The 24123-nt window shown below is 41.8% G+C and overlaps 1 long non-coding RNA gene across 1 annotated transcript; it reads right to left on the bottom strand.

Annotated features, from left to right (window-relative positions):
* Window positions 1-3025: 3025 nt before the first annotated feature.
* Window positions 3026-24031, bottom strand: LOC108438578. The gene is made up of 3 exons (XR_001858699.1): window positions 23962-24031; window positions 15648-15709; window positions 3026-3287 (listed from the first exon to the last, which is right to left on the bottom strand). It is a non-coding gene; the product is annotated as an uncharacterized LOC108438578 (long non-coding RNA).
* Between the last annotated feature and the right edge of the window lie 92 nt (window positions 24032-24123).

The raw sequence follows: 24123 nt of genomic DNA, 5'->3' as shown, positions 1-24123 counted from the left end.
TTTCCCTACGAAACAATAAGCATCCATTTACTTCCTTCGCCGTCCTGCAAAGTTTCCTTTCTGAAAACAGAAGGTTTTGTTCTGACAGCTGTGATGCAGTGTGTTGTGTATTGGATGCTGGCAGCCTGGATGACCAGCTGAACCAAGACCAGACCAGCATAGACCAGCATGGAACGACTGCATGCTCTGTATTACTTTTTAGCCATTGAATGACTTATGTAACTACTATGTAATTACTAGGGTTATCAAATAGCAACTACTCATTTGTTTTTGTGCAGTTAATTGAGATTAATATCATGTCATCTTCGCTCAAATTTGAGACCAATTATCCAACAATCCAATGAAATGCTTTTCAACCGACATCAAGACAATATAATATAATTGAATTCCCTTACAAGCCGTGGTCCTGCTGATGGGCCCAAAGTGTTAATGCACTTCTATAACCTTCATATAACTCCATTAGGTTGCACAGAAGTCCTCATAACTACTGAATAATAATAAGAATTATGAAATAAACTTGAAATGATAAGGAGCTAACCACATAAACCAGATGAGCCCAGAACTGCAAGCTTGCTTAAACCTGCTCAGAGTGAAGCTACACGCTTTACTGGCAGCTCTAAAATCATTTATCAGTGTCCGTGTTTAGAGCCCGAGCTTTCTGTTTCTACCACGTTGTCCATCACTGCATAAAAGATGCATGAAGCCTCCTTATTGATTACTGATTAGTTAGCTATATAATCTTGAGCTATAGATTCATTTATTTGTACTTGTGATGTGAATGATTAACTGTGATTAATCAGGTGTTTTTGTGTAGTTAATCTTGAGTGGTTACACATGTCTACTTCGCTTATTTGACCATACGGGCACCACTTTACAATAAGACTACCTTTATAAAGCATTTATTGTAACACTTTCTATGAAGATCACGTTTGTATGCATCTATAAACACATTCATAACATGTTATAATGCATTTATGAGGCATTATACACATGGCTATGAATATTTATTAAAATGTATTACACATTACAGCCATGCTTATTATGCATTAGGAACTGTTAAGATGCATTATATTATATAATTAATACATTATAACTACTGTTCATAAATTCTAAGAGCTCATAAGCTGTATTAGTCCTCTCTGAGTAAAGTGGAGCGTGCTGGACTAAAGCCTCCTCCAGGGGTCAGACTGAGGCTTCAAGTTGAAGAATTTACTGAAGGATTTACTGAAACACTAAAACACAATAAAGCTCATTACAGGCTTCAAATGTCAGAGTTTAAACTAGAGCAACATCAGAGTTTCACCCAATGTGGGAAAGTCAATGTTCACCACTGTTAATGTTCACCACTGTTAATGTTCACCACTGTCAATGTTCACCACTGTTAATGTTCACCACTGTTAATGTTCACCACTGTTAATGTTCACCACTGTCAATGTTCACCACTGTTAATGTTCACCACTGTCAATGTTCACCACTGTTAATGTTCACCACCGTTAATGTTCACCACCGTTAATGTGCACCACCGTTAATGTTCACCACCGATAATGTTCACCACTGTTAATGATCACCACTGTTAATGTTCACCACTGTTAATGTACACCACTGTTAATGTGCACCACCGTTAATGTGCACCACCGTTAATGTTCACCACCGTTAATGTGCACCACCGTTAATGTGCACCACCGTTAATGTTCACCACCGTTAATGTGCACCACCGTTAATGTGCACCACCGTTAATGTTCACCACTGTTAATGTACACCACCGTTAATGTTCACCACCGTTAATGTTCACCGCTGTTAATGTTCACCACTGTTAATGTGCACCACTGTTAATGTTCACCACTGTTAATGTTCACCACTGTTAATGTTCACCACCGTTAATGTGCACCACTGTTAATGTGCACCACTGTTAATGTGCACCACCGTTAATGTGCACCACCGTTAATGTTCACCGCCGTTAATGTGCACCACCGTTAATGTTCACCACTGTTAATGTTCAGCACTGTTAATGTTCACCACTGTTAATGTTCACCACCGTTAATGTTCAGCACTGTTAATGTGCACCACCGTTAATGTTCACCACCGTTAAAGTTCACCACTGTTAATGTGCACCACTGTTAATGTTCACCACCGTTAATGTTCACCACCGTTAATGTTCACCACTGTTAATGTTCACCACCGTTAATGTTCACCGCCGTCAATGTGCACCACCGTCAATGTGCACCACCGTTATCACGGAGAACGTGATGTATATGGTTCTATATGGAGCCTTTTGGAATGGCTATTGTTACAATGTCAGGCCTGTTACAACAAAAGAACCCTTTTTGGTTCTATATAGAACACTTTTCAAAAAGGTTCTATCCTCCATCAGTCTAAAGAAACATTTCACAATGCAAAGAACCCTTTAGTCAGGCAAAGGGTTTGTTGAGTGTTCATGGTTCTATATTAGAACCGTTTTCTTTACTAAAGACAGTAAACTAAACTGACAGAGAAAGTGTTACATTTGGTTGTATACAAGACCTTTTTGAAAAGGGTTCTATATGGCACCAAAAAGGGTTCTTCTACTGTAACAAGCCTGATATTGTACCAACAGAAGAAGGTTCCATATAGAAACAGACAATAAATTCTCCGTCCATCTGAACACCCTCTCATGATGCGAAGAACCCTTTAATCATGCTAAACATTCTTTGATTGCTCATGATAAAGTATCCATTTCTTTACTAAAGAACCCTCGAGGAACCGTCTCCTGTAAGAGTACGTTTACATCTCCATTCCATACCAACAGGATTTTTCTGTGTGTTTCTATGTCAAAAAATCGGCATGTAGAGGACTGAGTTTGCAGAAAGGCTGAAAACACTCCAATAACTTTTTATGAAATTCAAAACATCACAAAATATTTTCTGCTTACAAACCAAACAGTGATTCAAAGCTCACTGTCTGCACGTTCCACAGAACGCCTCCGCTTGCTCCTCCGATCAACAAGTAAAGCGGTAATTCGTCTGAATATAAGAAGAGGTGTATTCAGATGCTCAGGCCGTGGGCGACATGCTTTACATTCATTTCTATTTGATCAGCGTTTGCACGTTTTCATGTCAGCATCTTTTAAAGCCCACTGACATCCAGCGGTCACACAGTCTTTGCCCTTTAGCTGGAGAATCACTACAGCTGGCCTGATCAGGGGTGATCTCCACAGGGCTCTGGCCACAGCGGCTTCGCTGAATGTGAGGGGTGTGAAGGGGGCTTTGTGCTGGAGCGTGCTGGGGATTCCCACTGCGTCCTGTGCCACTCTGCGGAGCACAAGATAATGTCAGCACTGTCATGATTAATCTGGATCCTGCAAGGCCAGAGATTAAACCACTCCATGAAAGTGGGGCAAACGTGCCATCAGCACCCAGTCATATAGGTCACAGCTCCTCGATCTCACACAGCGCAGCCTGGTGGATGGTTTAAACCCAGACAGTAACCTTTGAAATCTCTTACAAAATCGTGTACTGTGCACTGTGACCCCCGAGACTTCAGCTGATGACTAACACAGGAAAAACTCACAGACCACCTATTTATGTATTTAATGTACCGTCATAACAGGCATTAAACACAAGTGTATTCGGTGTTCAATCATTAGACAAAAGCCTCAACACAGATACACCACATATCCAAAAGTATTCACTCATCCATCCAAATAATTGAATTCAGGTGTTCCAAACACCTCCATGGCCACAGGTGTGTGAGAGATCGGAGATCTTGGATTAAAGTGTGGACATAGCTGTGGTAAGGTTGGGAAGACCAGCGGCAAAGCAGCTGGATCGTCTGATCGGGGAGCTGAATCGTTTAGCATAGAGGAGTGTATAAACCGTGAGCTTGCAAAAGCAGCGAAGGCCACAGTCCTCGTGAGGTCGTCTGAAGGGAATTTCCAGCCTGTCTATTTAGTGGATGGGGTTCGAGGGTCAGTGGCTTTTAAAATAGTTTCTTTGGCCTGTAAAACGTGCCTATGGCTTTGGAGCTGTGGCTTTAGTGGAAGACGGTTTCTGAAAACGGTGGGACTAGTATTGGTTCTGCGCGAGACAGAAATGAGAGAGAACCAGCGAGGCAGTTGAAGGACCTGAAATACGCATAGCTCCGGTTACTGGCGATGGACTAAATGTCAGGTGAGATGATGGAAAAACTTGAGGATCCTTCTGGAGACCCTCTCTAAAACTGAAGTAATTATCCAACTCCAGTTTTCTGATGGTTTTGGTGGTCAACCACGTCTTGCACGGTTGTTAGGAGAGAATAGTTTGGATTAGCAAATGGTCACTATTGATTAGTTTAAGCAGGGCGGGGTTAAAGCGAGACTGATGCATGATGTTCTTATTCTTGTGTTTCCTCTCTAACTGGTAGTTTGTAACTCAAAATCAGAGATTTTGGGATTGTTAAAAAGAGATTATTGTATTTTAAGTACAGTACTACAGTAGCGTTACTGGTAGAGTACATCACTTTTACAGTGGATCGGATATTGTTTTGGATATTTTGAAAAGTTTAGCTTTACTAAACTTTACTTTTCACAAAAAAGTAACGGAGTAAAATGGAAGAAAACACTTAAAAAAATGGAAATACTTCATTAAAAAGTTTAGATACTCGAAAAAAGTACTCAAGCACAGCAATGAAGTCAATGCACTTTGTTACTGTGCACCCCTGAAATCCAAACACTGTCTAGAGGACAGCCAATACAAGTTGTACATGAACAGATGGGCGCCAGTCTTTAACCATACACTGTCTAGGAGGAGCTACAAGAGATTTGCATATTGCATGAGCAGAATTCATTTGCATGGCTTTATCTATAGTGTTTAATCTGATTATAGGTTCCCGTTCTGCTGTTAACTACAGAACACGCAGCATGTCATTTGGTTTCCCAACCTTGCACATCATTTTGTTTATGAATAGCATAAACTAAACCAGCCGCCCCACCCTCACTGTCCTCTCACCACGGCCCACAAATAGCATCTGCCCCTCGTGTCACTGTAATGATGGTTGGAAGTACCTGAAATATCAGCCGCATGCTTAATTACATAGCATGCCTGGGCTAAATTGGTAGTGACTGTCATTAATGGAGCTAAGCAACGTCTCAGCAACACTGCAAGTGACACCTTTATTAGCTCCCACTAACAAACCCCAATCAGGTCTGCCTTCCAGCATTTCTCGAACTCTCCGCTAACCATAAGGCTATTGGTGTAATTGGACATCGCTGCCACCGACTCTCTATAATGGCCTGTTTTTGATAGGCGTCACTGAAATATGATATAAACAGCAGGTGTTTGTTAAAATGTTGCAGCCTACCTGATTATCACCTGATACCAGTGGTGTGGCAGAAGGTGACTTACAGATGAAATACAGCTCAACAGTAACTAGCAGTAGTGTTTAGTACTTCATTTTAAAGGATGGCAGTTGAACGGCTTTTTTTGCAACGTATGGCAGCTTAATAAATGCTGTATGTCACATTTAGCTGTTTGAATGTGGTTTTGTTTTGCCAGCTTTCAAAAAGACTTGGATTTAGCAGAGCAGCAGCATCTGCTAGTGCAATCGCTGACCAAATAACAGTTATGAAGTCTCCAACCACAAATATTTGAACTTTTTTATTGTACACCCAAAACAGAAATAGCAAAAACACGAACGGTTTGATAATGAGCTGAAATGACAAAACTCTGGATTAGAAAAAACAAACAAACAAATAAATAAATACTACTACTACTACTACTACTAATAATAATAATAATAATAATAATAATAACAATAACTAACAACAACAACAATAATAATAATTGCAGTATTTCCAAAGTTGTAGAAGACAATGGATGTGTTATATGAAAAGTTTCATATCGCTGTTATTGTTATTTTACATAATTTGGAAGTGAATGTTTGCCTGTACATTGTGTGCGAATTTCACAATGAATGGAGCAAAACAAACAGCCCAAAATGACTTGGAAAGACGTTTGGTTCCATTGACTTACATTAAAAGTCAGTTATGTTTTTATCTTCTCCTGTAAAAGTTACCATTTTGTAGATTTTGTCATGAACTTAAGGAGGATGATTTCTGTAATCAGTGCGACGCGTGACTCGTAATAAGCCGCACTGTAAACCTACTTCAATATAGAAACTTCACTACCTTAGATTATAATAACCTCTAAGGCCGCTGTACAACAGAGGCGATACGCCGTTACTAAGAAACTCAAACATTTTGTAAACAGTGCACAGCCTGCACTGCTGCTCGGTGACTCTCTTCGCACCACAGTGTGTCTCTCAGCATTTACCCATTACTGCATTAAACTAAACCCAGAAAGAGATCACAGAAATCAATGAGAGGTGAGACACTGCTCAAAATTTACACCTGTAAATGCCCCTAAAATTCAATCTTTAAATAAAAATGACAAATGCTGATGGTCTGTTACCTCAACCACTGTTATTAACAGGGTTCCCAGCGTCACGGGCGCAAGGGAGCATTTGACCCACCCCTTTGCCAAAGCACTGGAGTGATGCATGAACAGTCAAACTCAGCGGCAGAACCAGTGAAAACCTGTATTTCAGTTGAGGTGGTGGAATCATTCCAAAACAACAAAACCTTAATGGGTTTGTGCTTAATTACAGGGACTTTACCGGGATATGGTTGTGATGGGAGTTGGGATGTTAGTGTTTATTAATTAAGAATCTGTATTCAGTCCAAGTTACATTGTGTAAAGTCAATATTCAGCAAACTCTTAAATGCTTATTTCTCTCTACTAGCAGGACTAAAGCCTGAGTTCATGGATAAATCAAATCATTATGGAGAGATTATTCTCAGCATTGCTCAGCTCTTTAGAGAGATGAGCTTCCTGCATAGTGAGGATGTTCACAAGCTTATGCACAAGTCCAGTGCAACACCCCTGCTATGTGTTTCATGGCAAGTTATATTTATTAAATTTGCAAGATTTGGTTAAAGACATGTGTGAATTGATTGTTTGATTCCCAAGATAGCAGCGGGGTTATGGGAGCAGCTGATCAGGCAACAAGAACGAAAATAATGTCGAGAATTTTGGAACTCACAGGAAACCTGTTTTATGTTCTCAGGTTCAAAGTTCTCGCTTGGAAGCAATAGTGTTTAGTACTTCATTTTAAAGGATGGCAGTTGAGCGGCTTTTCTGCAAAGTAATAAATGCTGTATGTCACGTTTAGCTGTTTGAATGTGGTTTTGCTTTGCCAGCTTTTGAAAAAACTTGCATTTAGCAGAGGCAGCTGCATCCACTAGTGCAGTGGCTGACCAAATAACAGTTATGAAGTCTCCAACCACAAATATTTCAGCTATTTTTATTAGCTGAAATGCTCAGGATTACAAAAAAGACAAAAATGTGCAGTGTTTCCAAAGCTGGAGAAGGGAAGGGATGCATTATATGAAAAGTTCTATATCGCTATTGTCAGAATCAAACCTCGTATCTCCGTTTTTGTTATTTTGTTTTTGAAATAATTTGGAAATGCCTGTGGGCCTTGACCAAAATAATGCACAGAATTTTGTAATTCAAACGAAACCTGTTCATGTTTAATTAGTGTTATGTTCTCAGGCTAAACGTTCATGTGTGAAAGAAGCTTAAACACCAGCACTGTTTAACACAGAGGTCAACACCCACACTGTCTGGTTACGCAACACCCGGACTCTCTCATTGTTGAATAAACATAGTCATCCCTGAAAAAGACGTAGTCTAGAAGGCAGCATAGGTTGCTCCAAAATGTGTAACGCGGTAATGGTGCCTTCACTGATGTGAGTTACGCAAGAAGCCTACTGTCTTATACTACTGTATTAACTACTGTCCCAACTTTTGTGGGATTGGGTTTGTACATCTGTATTTAATCATGTAGTGAGTTTCTTAGTGGTTTACATTTCATTCTGCACCGACAGGTTCAAGTCTGCACTGACCAGAACAGCACGTAATACAAACAAAGCAAAAATTCAAGATTATTATAAAATATATCCTCTTTTTCTCAGAATTCTAGACCCAAAGTTCATAATTCACATTTTTGGCAGAATTTCTCCACCACTTCTTTCAATGCGCTATGAGTTCTAATTAATTAATTCATATAAAATTACAACATGTTATCACTGGCAATAACTACAGATAAGGTTTCAAGCAGTTTCGCACTGCTGGCTAATTTATGAATATAATTGAATACATTATATAATTAGTTGACTTGTAGTATGTACTAATAGTAACAGTTATTATGCTATTATATAGTTATTGCATGATTAACCTGAGGTCTAAATCGTAGTTATAGTGAATGTAAAAGTCTCTATTTCTGTTAGGCCTGAACTGTACATACGTCTCCTCTCTCTCGAGATGGGTGATCAGTGGAGCAGAATTTACCGTCCCGTTTTCATAGGTGCTCCTCCTGACTTTGAGTCCGGATCCCCGGCTCTTCGCTGAACTTTGGCTACGTAAACAAATGGCTAGTTGTTATGCAAGAGGAAGAGAAACACCAATTATCTGCTCCCCACTGAAGATAACGCTGTGCATTTGCGACTTCATTAACTGGACTCTGTAGTCTTTGTTAAACGCGTTCACTTTTATCCTGATCTGCCCAGTGTTCTTAAATATTAGGTGCCACCAGGACATTCAACAAGGTAAGTAATTATCGCAGGGGAGTTAATATGTATGCTAATACAATAATACATTCAGAAAACCGGCCATAGGCCGATGGCTCCCTTGATTATGAATTAGCATTTCTGTAAGGTTTTGCTCTGCTGTAGATATGATACTTGGTCTAAAGTTCTGCCCTCTGTGCTGCAAGTCTTAATAAAGCTCAGAGCAAAGCTTCACTGGACCTTCGGGAAACTGTTGGTAGTAAATAGGACTTCTTAGGAAAGTCTCAATTACACATGGTTCCTCTTACTGCACTGCTAAAAAATGGTAAGTGAAATTAAATCGTCAATATATCCAATATTTCTATTTTTAAGCTTATTATACGTATTCATTATTATAATTATTAATCATTGATTATTAAATTATCATATATCAGAATCTGCCAGTGTAGTGATCAAACCTGGCTTACTTAAAAAAAACAAAAAACAAAAAAAATTTAAAAACAAGTAAACACGTCTAAACACGTCACGTGCATTTAGCTACATGGTAAACTTCTGGTTGGGATGTATTTACAGAAGAGATTTGGGTGACTATTGACTTCAAGTGTTTCTTAGCAACACTGTATTCAACACTAGTTTGAAGCTAAAGAAGCAGAATCTGGACATGGGCCATAGTTTCTTTGCACACCTGTACAGAGATGTTGATTGAATACAGCGCTGATTTTTGATGGAATGATTTTTCATGTGATTTCATGTCCTTAGACAGCTATAAACACTCCATGAGCAGCGCAGAGGCAAAGACTAAATCAGCGAGAGAGATTTTTCAAGCCAGCGGCGATCGTATTAACCTTTAATTCCCTCTGCTGCATGTCCGTCTCCTCCTCACTGCGTGGTTAAAATCTCAGATCGCTGCCTTCAAATCACACCTGCATATTACTGCTTTACTGCACCGCCCTGCTGCGAGTGTGCGAGTAAATGCGATTCAATGACCAGGTGTGCAGCGAAATCACCAGTAATAAATTCCATCCTGCAGAGTTTGTCCAGTCTGGTTAAACTCCTCAGGAGTAATAATAAGTGTTAACGCTGCTGAATTTGCTGTGGGATTTATGGGAAATAAATCAATGATTATCCACAGTGAGCGTATTTTGGTGCCGTTGCACTTCATTGGTGAGACCACAGCACCAAGCTAGTCTTCATATTGAGTATATTTAATGTCGTATGTGGAAACCGATGCTCTTCCATCAATGTCAAGGGATCATTTGGGCTTAAATATACCTGCTGGTTGCATTCGGCTGCATGACTCCATCACAGTCAGGTTGTTTTCTTGTAGGTTTTTGCTGTGGAACGTGTAAAGATGACTTCAATAGTGTGATTTTTATTTCAGTAGTATTACAACAGAACATAAGAAATATTAACTTAGTCAATTGAAGGTGACAATTGACTAATGTGTAGCAACTGGACCTTATGCACACAGCTGAAACACATCAATATAGTCAATGTAATCAAGCTACTTAGCCAGGCAGCTAACTACCATTAATGATGTACAAAAAGGCAAAAGGCCAGAGTGAGTGCTGTGTGGGTGCTGCACTGTCCCGTCTGTTTACTGTGTCTAATGTTCGTTTAATTTATCATATTTATTGTTTCTAGCTTAATTTTTGTTTGCACACGATGTCGTTCCTGTTGATTGTTGCACCGTGTTGTTCCTGGAGGAACGTAATTTCACTCCACTGTGCACTTGTACAGAGACAGAATGACAATTAAAGCCTCTTGACTTGAAAACTAAACTAAAGTGCCATAAACTGAAAGCTAAGCATATTGTGAGAGCGCGCCCTGCTGTTTGAGCATTGCTGCTCTTCAGTTTCAGTCTCCATTTCCCAAAGACTTTATCACAGTGTGCAATTATTCTTATCAGAAAATCAGTCCATATCAGTTTAGCCATATTTCTTTTTAGATTCAAGCTGGTTCTAGACTTAAACTGGGCTGCTTTCCTGATTCTTGCACATCCAAATAGTTGTGAATGAAACTTCCTTTCTCTGAATGTATTTTACTGTATATTATTATCTTGTAGCCATATGCATCCAAATACTAGCTAACTGCTAATATATAGTGAGGCCATGGGATACAGATCATGTAAAATCAAGAAAAGCAGATAGGATTATTTAATAAATCTAATGTAGTGAAATTCCTAGAAAAATAAACAGTGAGGGAATTGAAAAATAAAATTCCATGCTGGAAGAGGCAAAAAAAAAATATATATATATATTTCGGATATATATATATATATATATATATATATATATATATATATATATATATATATATATATATATATATATATATATATATATTTCGGATATATATATATATATATATATATATATATATATATATATATATATATATATATATATATATTTATATACACAAGATCAAAGAAATCACAGACACATCGTCCTTAGGAAAATGTATTAAAGCCCTTATTGAAATATGGCAATAAGTATAAAAATGTGCCCATGCATTGTGGCCTTCATCAGGACAAAGAACAATGACCTGTCAATCAAACGGTGAAGGTTTTTTCTTTTTTCTAATTTTCTCACAAATTTAGTCTTTGCCACCCATTGGCTAGTTCAGTGTTAATAACATGATGAGAGGGCTAAGGCCAACACCTGCTTCCTCCAAGACCTGTAAGCACCATACATTTACAGCCTGCTGCCAACACAACACGACCGGACAGTTCAACACGACCGGACAGTTCAACATGGAAGAAAACGTTAAGTGCTAGTTCCACCAGCTAACAGATGTCTGTGTTACTAGCATCATGTGGAGCGATGAAGAGAGAGAAGAGCCCAGAGAGAGACCCATCATGCTCTCTTGGGCTCCTGGCCATGACTGTTGTTGACTGTTCCATTGCTGGAGTTTGAATGTTCAATCCACCAGATTTATGGCCGAGGACTGGGCAGTTGACCTGCACGGGAGCTGAGAGAAGAAATGCTGCGAAATGATTTGTTCCCTACAGAGTCAAAACTGGGACACATCAATGCCTGTTGAACTTCTGTTCTGAATCATATTGGATCGGACCTGAATTGCATTGGATGAGTACCAATGTAAGATGCATCGTTACTTGTTTGGCTGGTTGTTTTTGTATCTAATCATAATCTGTGCATCAAGATTCAAACCCCAATGGTCAAAAACTCATTGAGCATGTGGGCATTTTGCTACAGGAAGACCTACAAAATGATCTGGATTGTTCATGACTTTTGCTTACATTTATTAGATGTTTTTCAATTATTAATGATGCAGAGCTGTGTTACTGAATAACTCACTTCAGTGGTAAACCATGGCTGCTTGAACTAAGCATTCAATTTGGGCTATAAATGCCTCAAGGAGCTTGTGCAACTACAGATTTCTGATTGAGATTCTAAGTCATATTTTTTTTGGCCATTACACCACTGCAGATTAAACATGGGCATTTAATGCTTGTAAAAGACATTCCAGGCTTTCTTTTAAGGTTGTAACAGATATTATCTCATATTTTACTTTATAGCAGTTTCATGGTGACGCTTTCAGTAGAGAGTCCCCTGTTATGTGACCACTATCTTGGGATTGCAGAAAGAATGGTGCCCCTCATAAAATTGCTCGGTTGATTCCTCCGTTAGTCCTTATTTCTGAAGGTGGTAAATCTAACATGTAAGGCCTTCTGTTCAGCTCCTGAAGTCCTAGTCAATTTGTGGGGGTAGCTAAATACTACCAGAAAAGAAAAAAGTGTCATTGGCCATTTACCCCTGTGGTTACACTAAACTAGAGTTTTAAATACAACAAGCACGATGATTCTATTAAATTAAATTTAAATACATAAACAAACATTTTTTTAGTTCCCAGAAAACATCAGACCTTCTCTAAAGGCCTAGAAGGCCCAGAGGTTTACTCACTGTCAACTCTGATTGATGCAGGGACTGAAGAACTTTACTTTTGGTTGGTCCAAAGGTCTTGTTTTTCAGCTGTTGCTGACAGTTAAACCCCAAAATGGCCCAGAGTTTTATTACACACTTCTATAACCTAAGAATAGCCAAGCCAGTTTACGTTGAAGTCCCTGTAGTTACTCAGTAATATGCTTTAGTGTTCAATTAACCCGGGATTTTAAGGAGTTAAAGTTCTTGAAAATTGAGTGGTAAATACATAACAGTAGAGAGCGCCCACAAAGTGGTTCTATCCCAGAACAAAACAACGTAAAAAGGGTAGAATTTGACAGATAAACTGTGAAAGCTGTGAGTAGATTTGGAAATATGACTCCATCCATCCATTTTCCAAGCTGCTTCTCCCTCAGGGTCGCAGGGGGGTGCTGGAGCCTATCCCAGCAGTCATCGGGCAGAAGGCAGGATACACCCTGGACAGGTCGCCAGTCGCCAGCAGGGCAGACAGACACAGTCACTCACACCCAGGGGCAATTCAGCATGTCCAATCGGCCTGACTGCATGTCTTTGGACTGTGGGAAGAAACCGGAGAACCCGGAGGAACCCCACGCAGACACGGGGAGAACATGCAAACTCCACACAGAGAGGACCCCGGTCACCCGGCCGGGGAATCGAACCCAGGCCCTCCTCGCTGTGAGGTGACAGCGCTACCCACCACGCCACTGTGCCGCCTGGAAATATGACTCGTTTTCCAAAAAGCCCCAGGTTTAGCAAAGTGCACTTTAAAGCAAGCATTTACCCCAAATGAGAACAACGAGGGCTCATTTGCATATTGCAGGGGTGTGATGTCAATATTGCAATAGCCAATATGATGATCATTTGTAACAAACAATACATTGTGCAGTTCTACCTGCACTTGTGCTTCCACTAAAATGTTCTGAAAGTAGTTCAGGTGAACTCCTTTAGGGGCCACTCTGTGAAGTGGAGAAGTGCTGACATGCGCTGAAACAAAGACCCGACCATCACGGCTTTCTCCCTTTTTGTTGGTTTCAAAGGTTTTGGAGTGCAAGTACTCCTCCGTGAAGGCTGCTGGAGTTCGGTCTCTTGAGAGAGCGGCTGAAAGCAACAAAATGTTTACAGTGTTTACGTTTGGCTTTGTTTAACTTCCAAACGGAATCCTCAGAGGATTTGATGCTCCGAGTGAGCGGCCAGTGGCTTATGCTGAATTAGCCTCATGATCTGAGTGGTAGTGTGATGATGGCATCTAATAACTGCAGAAAGCACACGTGTCACTGACTGCACCACTGAAAAATGCATTTGCAAAATATTAACTATTAAACGTTAAAAATTTGATTTCAGGAGGAATTTCTGCGTAAATAAGTCACTGCAGTGATTGAGAGCTCTTTCTAGAAGAATAACATTAAGCATAATTCGGTAACACTTTACTGTAGGGTGCTGTTCATAAGGCTATATGACACTTACATAAGCTTGTCATAACAGTACTCAGCCCATAAGCTTGACATAACAGTTTATAAATGCTTATTCCAATAGGTGTCATCTGTCATAATGGCTACTTTAGCTAACATTGATCAAAATTGCCAAATTTAATCTTTATAGCAAGTCTGCCTGTTGGAATATTGATTCATAATCAGTTATGTAGGGTTATGTCAGTTGTGTTAACAAGCTTATGTAGATGTCATGCAGCCTTATAAACAGTACCCTACAGTTCTAGATTTTAACCAGGTACCAAGTCCAAAGTGGTAACTTCCAAGACAGTTTAACTAAACTACATTAAAATGCCTCACAGGTATGTGGTACAAACTCCACAGCACGGCATAACTTTTGGGTAGAAAGTGCTACGTAGTTTAATGATGTAGAAAGATTGTAACAAAATAAAGTACAGAGTCTTACATAGTATGAACCTCTTTACTGTGTAGAACCAAAACTGAATCTGGGGTGTAAAAGACAGCAGTGACTCTTATTGTGGTTTTTATGGGTATTTATCATTTATTTCTTCTTCGCGCCCAATTTAACTACTTCGTACTTCCGTTTCCGTTTTACTGTCCTGCTAAACATGCAACATTACGCTGAAGTCTGCTGCACCAGGTGTGTCGCCTGGCCTGGTCTGGCCCTGTGAGTCTGAATATGTTTTAATCAGCCTCATGTTTCACCCCAGATCAAGTGCACATCCATCTCATCTTCCACGCTTTCATTCAGGGATACATTCACTCACTCCTCAAATTACGAGCACAGCTAGATTCTAATGTTACACTCCTTGTATAAAAGGTGAGACATGGTACTGAAAGAGTTCTTTGACTCGTAACCCCAGTGGAACCTTTTTAGTGCTATATGGAACCATTTTTTATATTTTTTTATCCATTTATACAAGTGATTCTCCATCACAGAGAAGAAACATTTGGCCATGCCATGAACATTAAATGCATTCAAATGGTTCTTTATATGCTCATAAATACAACCGTGTATTTACTAAAGACCACATGAAGAACCTTTTGTTTTAGAGTGGACGAGAGAGAGAGAGACAGAGAGAGAGAGACAGAGAGAGAGAGACAGACAGAGAGAATGCGCATGCAGAAAAAGAGCCTGGGCAAGAGAGAAAATGCACTTATTGGGAAACAAACCCAACTCGAGTCCAATAATGTGCACAAAAAATCGTCCCGAAACCCAGAATATTACTGGCCCGAATCGGGGCAGCAGACCTCTGAAGTGTTTCTCATACTGCCCAGGTGGAATAGCTTTAGTGTTTCAAAGATCAGTATTAATTGCATGAATTCTTCTTTCTACCTAAAGCAGTGTTTTCACTCATCTTTTGTCTTGTTTTTAGGATTTTGTTTACAGGACACTTTAGTGATCATCGCTGAATTGCTGCAAGACTTGTTGCTGTCTAAATCCTATAAATTAAATCCTAATTAAATGTCTAAATCCTCACATTAAATAAACACAATCTTACAATTTAAAAATGGCTTAAAACATTTCTACAGAGAACTGATCTTTACATGCCCAGCCTTTGGCCCTGCATTGCACCACACTTAAGCTTCTGAAATTATTCAAATTAATGATTAAGACCCAGTAAAAATATTTGTTGTTTTAGCTTTGAGAAGTAATGTTGTAACATGAGGTGCACTGTTCTCAGAACTCACCCCAGCATCAGGATCCTGCAAGTTTAAGCCCCAGTTATCCGACGGTTTCTACACCTGGAAGCCTAAGAAGGGAAAAAGTTTGGTGAGATTGCATGACAGAGTCACAGCTAGCATCAAAACAAAGTAAAAAACTTCTCTATTGTTTACTTAACCGAGGTACTAGACCTGAGAGTTAAAAGAGCTTTAGACTAAACTGAGAAGTTTCGGCAATGTGTATTAATTAACTTATAACTAAATTGATCAGACTCTTTTTTCAGGGTTGAATTGAATTATTAGGGAAGATATACTTCAATCAAAAAAAGTCAGAAAACCAAGAGTGTTATAAAATCTTCTTATTCTTTCGGCTGCTCCCTTTAGGGGTCGCCACAGCGGATCATCTGATCAGCGGATCATCTGCCTCCATCTTGCCCTATCCACTGCCTCCTCTACTTTCACACCAACCATCTCCATGTCCACCTTCACTACATCCATAAACCTTCTCTGAGGTCTACCTCTTCTCCTTCTACCCGGCAGCTCCATCTCCAACATTCTTTGCCCAATATATCCACTATTCCTACTCATTTCTAATCTTGTCCATCCTGGTCACTCCCAACGAAAATCTCAGCATCTTCATCTCCGCCACCTCCAGCTCAGCCTCCTGTCTTTTAGACAGAGCCACAGTCTCCAAACCGTCCATCATAGCAGGACGCACTGCTGTCTTGTAAACCTTCCCTTTCACTCTTGCTGCTATCCTTCTGTCACACATCAGCCCTGACACCCGTCTCCACCCACTCCATCCTGCCTGCACCCTCTTCTTCACCTCTTTTCTACACTTTCCATTGCTCTGGATGGTTGACCCAAGATATTTGAAGTCATCCACCTTTACGACCTCTACTCCTTGCATCTTCACCTTTCCACCTGCCTCCCTCTCATTCACACACATGTATTCCGTCTTGTCTCTACTGACCTTCATTCCTCTCCTCTCCAGTGCAAACCTCCACCTCTCCAGATTCTCTTCCACCTGCTCTCTACTCTCACCACAGATTACAATGTCATCTGTAAACATCAGGGTCCATGGAGCCTCCTGCCTGACCTCATCTGTCAACCTGTCCATCACCATTGCAAACAAGAAGGGTCTCAAAGCTGATCCCTAATGTACCCCCACCTTCACCTTGAAACCATTTGTCACTCCAACTGCACACCTCACCACTGTCTCACTATCCTCATACATGTCCTGCACCACCCTAACATACTTTTCAGCTACACCTGACTTCCTCATACAGTACCACAGTTTCTCTCTTGGCACCCTATCATCTGCCTTCTCTAGATCCACAAAGACACAATGCAGCTCCTTCTGACCTTCTCTGTACTTCTCTACCAACACTCTCAACGCAAAAACTGCATCTGTGGTGCTCTTTCTGGGCATGAAACCAAACTGCTGCTCACTGATCTGGACCTCTCACCTTAGCCTTGCTTCAACAACTCTTTCCCATACCTTCATGGTGTGGCTCATCAACTTTATACCTCTGTAGTTACTGCAGCTCTGCACATCACCCTTGTTCTTAAAAATGGGGACCAGTACACTGCTTCTCCACTCATCAGGCATCCTCTCACTCTCCAGGATTTTGTTAAACAACCTGGTTAAAAAGGCCACTGCCTTCTCTCCTAAACATCTCCATACCTCCACAGGTCTGTCATCTCGACCAACTGCCTTTCCATTCTTCATCCTTTTTAAAGCTGCCCTCACTTCCACCTCACTAATTCTCTGCACTTCCTGATCCACTATCTCTCCGCCCGTTGTCCTCCTCTCTCTCTCGTTATCCTCATTCATTAATTCTTCATAGTTCTCCTTCCATCTACTCATCACTCTCTGTTCACTCACTAGTACATTTCCCTCTCTATCCTTTATCAGCCTAACCTGCTGTACATCCTTTCCAGCTCTATCTCTCTGTTTAGCCAAGCGATACAAGTCCTTTACTCCTTCTTTACTGTCCAGCCTCTCATACAGCTCATCATAGGCCTGAGCCTTTGCCTTTGCCACCATTCGTTTTGCTAAGCGACCAGCCTCACGGTACTCCTGCCTACTTCCCTCATCTCTCTGGTTATCCCACTTTTTCTTAGCTGCCTTCTTCTTCTGAATACTCTCCTGGACTTCCTCATTCCACCACCAACTTTCCTTGTCTTCTTTCCTCTGACCAGACGAAACACCCAACACATTCTTGCCAGTTTCTCTCACCACCTTAGCTGTAGTTTCCCAGTCCTCAGGTAGCTCCTCACTGCCCCAAGGGCCTGTTGCAATTTTTCCCTGAACTGCCTGCAACCATCCTCCTCCTTCAGCTTCCACCATCTAATCTTTGGCTCTGTCTTCACTCTCTTCCTCTTCTTTGTTTCTAATCTCATTCTACAGACAACCACCCTATGCTGCCTTGCTTCACTTTCCCCTGGCACCACTTTACAATCCCCAATCTCCTTTAGGTGGCATCTCCAGCTAAGGATATAATCCACCCTTGTGCACCTCCCTCCACTCTTGTATGTCACCCTGTGTTCTTCCCTCTTCTGAAAATACGTGTTCACCACAGTCATTTCCATTCTCTCTGCAAAATCTACAACCATCTGACCTTCTGCATTTCTGTCTTTCACTCCATACATACCCAGCACCTCTTCATCCCCTCTGTTCCCTTCACCAACATGTCCATTGAAGTCTGCACCACTCACCAATCTCTCCTCTCTAGGGACACCATGTACCACTTCATCCATCTTACTCCAAAATTCCTCTTTCTCCTCTAACTGACATCCAACGTGTGGTGCATATGAACTGACCACATTCAAAATTACACCATCAACCTCCAACTTCAGGCTCATGATCCCGTCTGACACTCTCTTTACATCTAGAACACTTTTTCCAAGCTGTTCCTTTAGGATTATCCCTACTCCATTTCTCTTCCTCTCTACACCATGATAGAACAGTTTGAATCCACCTCCAATGTTCCTGGCCTTGCTTCCTTTCCATCTGGTCTCCTGGACACACAGAATATCTACCTTCCTTCTCTCCATCATGTCTGCAAGCTCTCTGCCTTTACCAGTCAGTCATTGTCCCTATGTTCAGAGTCCCTACTCTAACCTCCACACTCCTGCCTTTCCTTCTCTCTCGCTGCCGTCTAACCCGCCTTCCTCCTCTCCTCTTTGATGGTCTTCGACCTACAGTAGTCCAATTTCCACCGGCACCCTGCTGGTCTACAGCACCGGAGGCGGTCGTTGTTAACCCGGGCCTCGACCAATCCGGTATGGCATCATATTCGTGATCCGCATGATAGTTTAGCACAAGTTTTACGCCGGATGCCCTTCCTGACGCAACCCTCACCATTTATCCGGGCTTGGGACCGGCACCAGAAGTACACAGAGTACACCTCTAATGGTTGGTTTCAAGAGTATTATAAAATGCTTTTATTTATTCAAGAGGTTCCCCATTTCAATAGTCACTGTTGTAAAAAGAATTATTTAGAACTAATAAGACAACTGCAAGCCTTTTTAGCCCACTGGGAGATGTTCCGTGATGCAGCTGGCACAGACATCAATGAATACACTGACTCCATCAGAAGCTACATGTGTAAATACACTGAAGACATTGTACCAAAAATCAATGTCAGATCATTTGCCAACCAGAAACCCTAAATCAATGCTGAGGTTTGAGCCAATCTAAGAGCTCGGGTGGCTGCCTAGAACTCTGGTGACCCGACTAGCTACAAGAAGGCCAGATATGACCTTCAGAGGACCATCAGGTTGGCCAAAAGGAGCTACAGGGACAGAGTGGAATCCAACTATCTTGGCTCTGATCTCAGATGTATGTGGAGTGGCCTGCGCACCATCACTAACTCCAAAGTAGGTGTGATCTGTGATAGGGGCTCTTCCTCCTCACCTGCAGATGAACTCAATGCTCATCATGCTCGTTTTGAGGCAACTAATGCCTCACCTGCTATGAAACTCCCAGCAGATGAGGAGAGCTGTGCTCTAGCATTCCCCTGTCTGAGGTGGTGAGATCCTACAGGGCAGTTAACCCACGCAAGGCACCCAGTCCCGACGTCATCCACAGCTGGGTACTTAAAGCCTGTGCCAACCAGCTGGCTGAGGTTTTCACTGAGGTCTTTAACCTCTCCTTAAGACTGTCAGTGATTCCCAAGTGCTTTAAGGAAACCACAATTGTTCCAGTCCCCAAGAAATCATCTGTCACCTGCCTGAATGACCACCGCCCTGTTGCACTGACATCTATCCTTATGAAGTGCTTCGAGTGGCTGGTCAAAGCTCACATCGGCTCAATACTTCCAGCCACCATGGACCCTCACCAATCTGCATACTGCTCCAGCCGATCCACAGACCATTGCACTGCAATACACACTGCTCTCACACACCTGGACAGAAAGAACACATTTGTGAGAATGCTGCTCATAGATTACAGCTCAGCATTCAACACAATCATCCCTGCCAAACTCATTCCTGAGCTCACAGACCTGGGTTTGAACTCTCATCTCTGCAGCTGGATACTGGACTTCCTGATGAGCAGACCCCAGGTGGTGAAAGTCAGGAACAGCTTCTCCTCCACACTGACTCTGAGCACAGGGGCTCCCCAGGGATGTGTGCTCAGCGCCCTCCTGTACTCCCTGTATACACATGACTGCATAGCTAAACACACGTCTAACATCATCTTCAAGTTTGCAGATGACACCACCATCCTAGGCCTCATCACTGATGGAGATGAAACAGCCTACAGAGACGAGGTCAGCGGTCTGTCAGAGTGGTGCCATGACAACAGTGTCTGTCTCAACATCAGCAAAACGAAGGAGATGATCGTGGACTACGGGAAGCTGCAGAGGGGTGGTCACTCTGCCCTGTCCATCAATGCAACCGAAGTGGAGAGAGTCAGCAGTGTGAAGTTCCTCACTGTACACCTCACTGATGACCTCACCTGGACCCACCACACCAACACTGTCATGAGATCTGCCCATCAGCGTCTTCTTCCTGCGCAGGCTCAGGAAGTTTGGACTGTCTCCTCAGATCCTCACCAACTTCTAAAGGTGCACCATAGAGAGCTTCCTCATGGGCTGCATCACTGTCTGGTACAGCAGCTGCGCTGCCTGTGACTGCAAGGCCCTTAACAGAGTGGTGAGGATGGCTGAAGCCATCATAGGCAACAAACTACCAGCCTTACAGGACGTCTACCAGTCCCACTGCCTCAGGAAGATCAAAGAGATCCGGTCAGACTGCGTCACCCAGCACACGGCCTGTTCACCATCCTCCCATCAGGCCGGGGATTCCGCAGCATCCAGGCTGGAACAACCCGGCTAATGAACAGTTTCTACCCACAGGATGTCAGGCTTCTGAACAAGATGTGAAGCTGTGGGTCCTCAACTACCACTTCACTCCGTCACTCTGTCAGCATTATTATTATTATTATTATTATTATTATTATTATTATTATTATTATTATATCACATCATCTCTGCTATGGACAATAACACCTTAACACTAAGCAAACTAACCAATAACACTGAGTCACTTAAGTCACTAAAATATATACTTCTCTATATTTTGTGTATATTAAATATATTTAAATGTGCTTTTTATATTCTACTTTTACTTAGTCACTTTCTGTAGAGTGATTCCTGAGCCTCACCACAAGCATTTCAATGGATAAATGTCCTGACATGTTATACAAATGACAAATAAACTGGAAACAGGAAACCGGAAACTGGATACCTAAAACCAGAAACCTGCTCCGATGCACATGAAGCCAGCATCAACATGCTTGGATCAGAAGACTAACTGCAAATTCTGTTACACCAGCTAACAGATGGTTATGTTGGCGGGCATCAGTTTGGGTCATAAAACGGGGGGGGGGGGGGGGGGCACCTTTCCAATAATGCTCATTTGTGCTAGCACCCCTATGGGACTCTAGTAGTCTAAATAGAATTGTGTCATGTAAGCCGAGTAAAGAGTTTTGAAAAAGAAAGATCAGCATTGAAAACTCATGGCAATTATAAAAAAAAAAAAAAAAAAAAAGTAAGTAGAAATGAATTAGAAGTTACACATGCATCTCATAGTTCCCAGAAATCATTAGGCCTTCTCGGAAGGCCTAGAAGGCCCCAGGGGTTCCACTCTGGAGAACACACATATGTACTTCGATCTCATGTCATGGTGACTAAAGCAAATTTCACAGCATTTTACCCTTCAGTACATCAGTTGCTTTTCACTTATCAAGCCAAGTCTTGTCGTTGGCTGATAAAGATAGCTTTGTGAGATTTGTCTGACTGAGCAATCACAAAAGCAAGATGAAAGGCTTGTGTAACAGCAGTGTTAAAAATATCTTGATTTCTAAGATAAGAAATGCTCATGAAGTCATTTCCCCTTTCTGCCCAACAGCATATGGCACAGTCTGCCGCCTGCCATGCTTGCCCTTTTCTGCTCTCATGGCCTGCAGTAAAGCCCACCTGATCCTGCTGGCATCAGATTATGCACTTCAAAGGGAAGAGAGCACACTTAATGAACATGACTCACTGAACAAATCATGCCACTGCAGATACATGTAAATGAATGCTGTACTAGCCGTCCACTTTTTTGGGAACGCCTCTCATACTTCCTCTCTCTGGCCACTTGATGAGACCCTTTGTATCCTATATACACTATATTGCCACAGGTTTTCACTCATCCATCCAAATCATTGATGGTCCAGTCACTTCCGTGGCCACAGGTGTATAAAGCCGAACCCCTCGGCCTGCAGACTGCTTCTACAGACATTAGTGAAAGAATGGGTCGCTCTCAGGAGCTCAGTGAATTCCAGCGTGGTACCGTGATCGGACGCCACCTGTGCAGCAAGTCCAGTCGGGAAATTTCCACACTACTGAATATTCCACAGTCCACTGTCAGTGGGATTATAACAAAGTGGAAGCGATTGGGAACGACAGCAACTCAGCCACGAAGTGGTCGGCCACGTAAAATAACAGAGCGGGGTCTATTCCTCCTCAACACATGTCCAAACCATCTCAACCTGGCCTCTCTGGCTTTATCTCCAAACTGCTCCACCTTCACCGTCCCTCTGATCTGCTCATTTCTAATCTTGTCCATCCTTGTCACTCCCAACGAAAATCTCAGCATCTTCATCTCCGCCACCTCCAGCTCAGCCTCCTGTCTTTTAGACAGAGCCACAGTCTCCAAACCAAACATCATAGCAGGACGCACTGCTGTCTTGTAAACCTTCCCTTTCACTCTTGCTGCTGTCCTTCTGTCACACATCAGCCCTGACACCCGTCTCCAAATTATGTCAAAAACTGAAAAACAACAAAAATGGCGATATAAGGTAAGGTTGAAGCAGCAGACACCCACTCAAATGAATCGGGCCCATTTGGCTGGACTACCGGACAGAGAAAAACAGCAGCTTTAAACAAAAGAACTTTAAAAGCTTTAAAACCAAGAACTTAAAAAAAAAAAGGTGGTAGAGAGAGACCAACAATGAAAAAGCTTCTTAAAGAGGATGAGGACGTATATGAGCAGACGGACAGTGTGAAGTGCTGACCTTAGCCATTTCATAGCACACTGACTGTCATGATTATGTTGCATACTGCATGTGTTCATAAACATAAACCAGCCCAAACTCATTTACTATAAAATGAAATGGTGTTTGTAGAAATTCAGAAAAAAGCCGCGTCAGTCTCGACTGCATATGTGGACATATTTCTATATTGAGCTCTATTTACACAAAGTTAGGTCAGTTCATCATTTATGTTGAACAGACTCTCCCAAAGTTTTACGCTGCTGCGCTGACGTTGAACCGCGTGCTGCACTGGGTCGGTCTGACCAACAGGTCAAAACCAGCTCTAAACAAAGTGACCGCTGGGCCCTGATTGGTGCTCTGGCTTTGCGCTTCTTTCGTTTTGACATGTGACGTTTTTATACACACAGAAACCAAAAGGAACGACAGATTTCTCAAAATGTAGGAGGAAAAAGTCGGATATTAGACTCTGAAATGTAGTGGAGTGAAAGGAGAAAGTCGCCCAGAACAGAGAAACTTCAGTACAGATACACCAAAAATACTAAAGTACAGAAACTAATTACATTTACTCAAATACTCAGTTACTCAGGTACTCAGTTACTCAGGTACTCAGTTACTCAGGTACTGTCCACCACTGCTTCTCATCTCACCTAACCAAACAACCAAATAACAAAACCTGGAGTGAGCACAGCATGCTAACAGCTACAGCAAACTCAGTAGGAAACCACACATTTCACAACAAATTTCATGAAAACAGTTCACTGACAGTAAAAGGACAAAAAACATGGTACTTACACCAGCAGGAGACAAATCCCACAAAGCAGTGCGCATGTGTCCACCAAGCAACTCATCTATGTCCTGTTTCACTACCCTTCTTTCTCCTGTACCTGACCCCAAGGAGTCAGTATAGATCACAGCGCCCCCTGAGGCTGTAGGTAGAAATGCAAGCAGTAATAT

This window comes from Pygocentrus nattereri, chromosome 21 (genome assembly GCF_015220715.1).
Source record: "Pygocentrus nattereri isolate fPygNat1 chromosome 21, fPygNat1.pri, whole genome shotgun sequence".
NCBI classification, from domain to species: domain Eukaryota; kingdom Metazoa; phylum Chordata; class Actinopteri; order Characiformes; family Serrasalmidae; genus Pygocentrus; species Pygocentrus nattereri.
The sequence above is the reverse complement of the archived record's forward strand: the minus strand, read 5'-3'. Positions and strand labels throughout refer to the sequence as shown.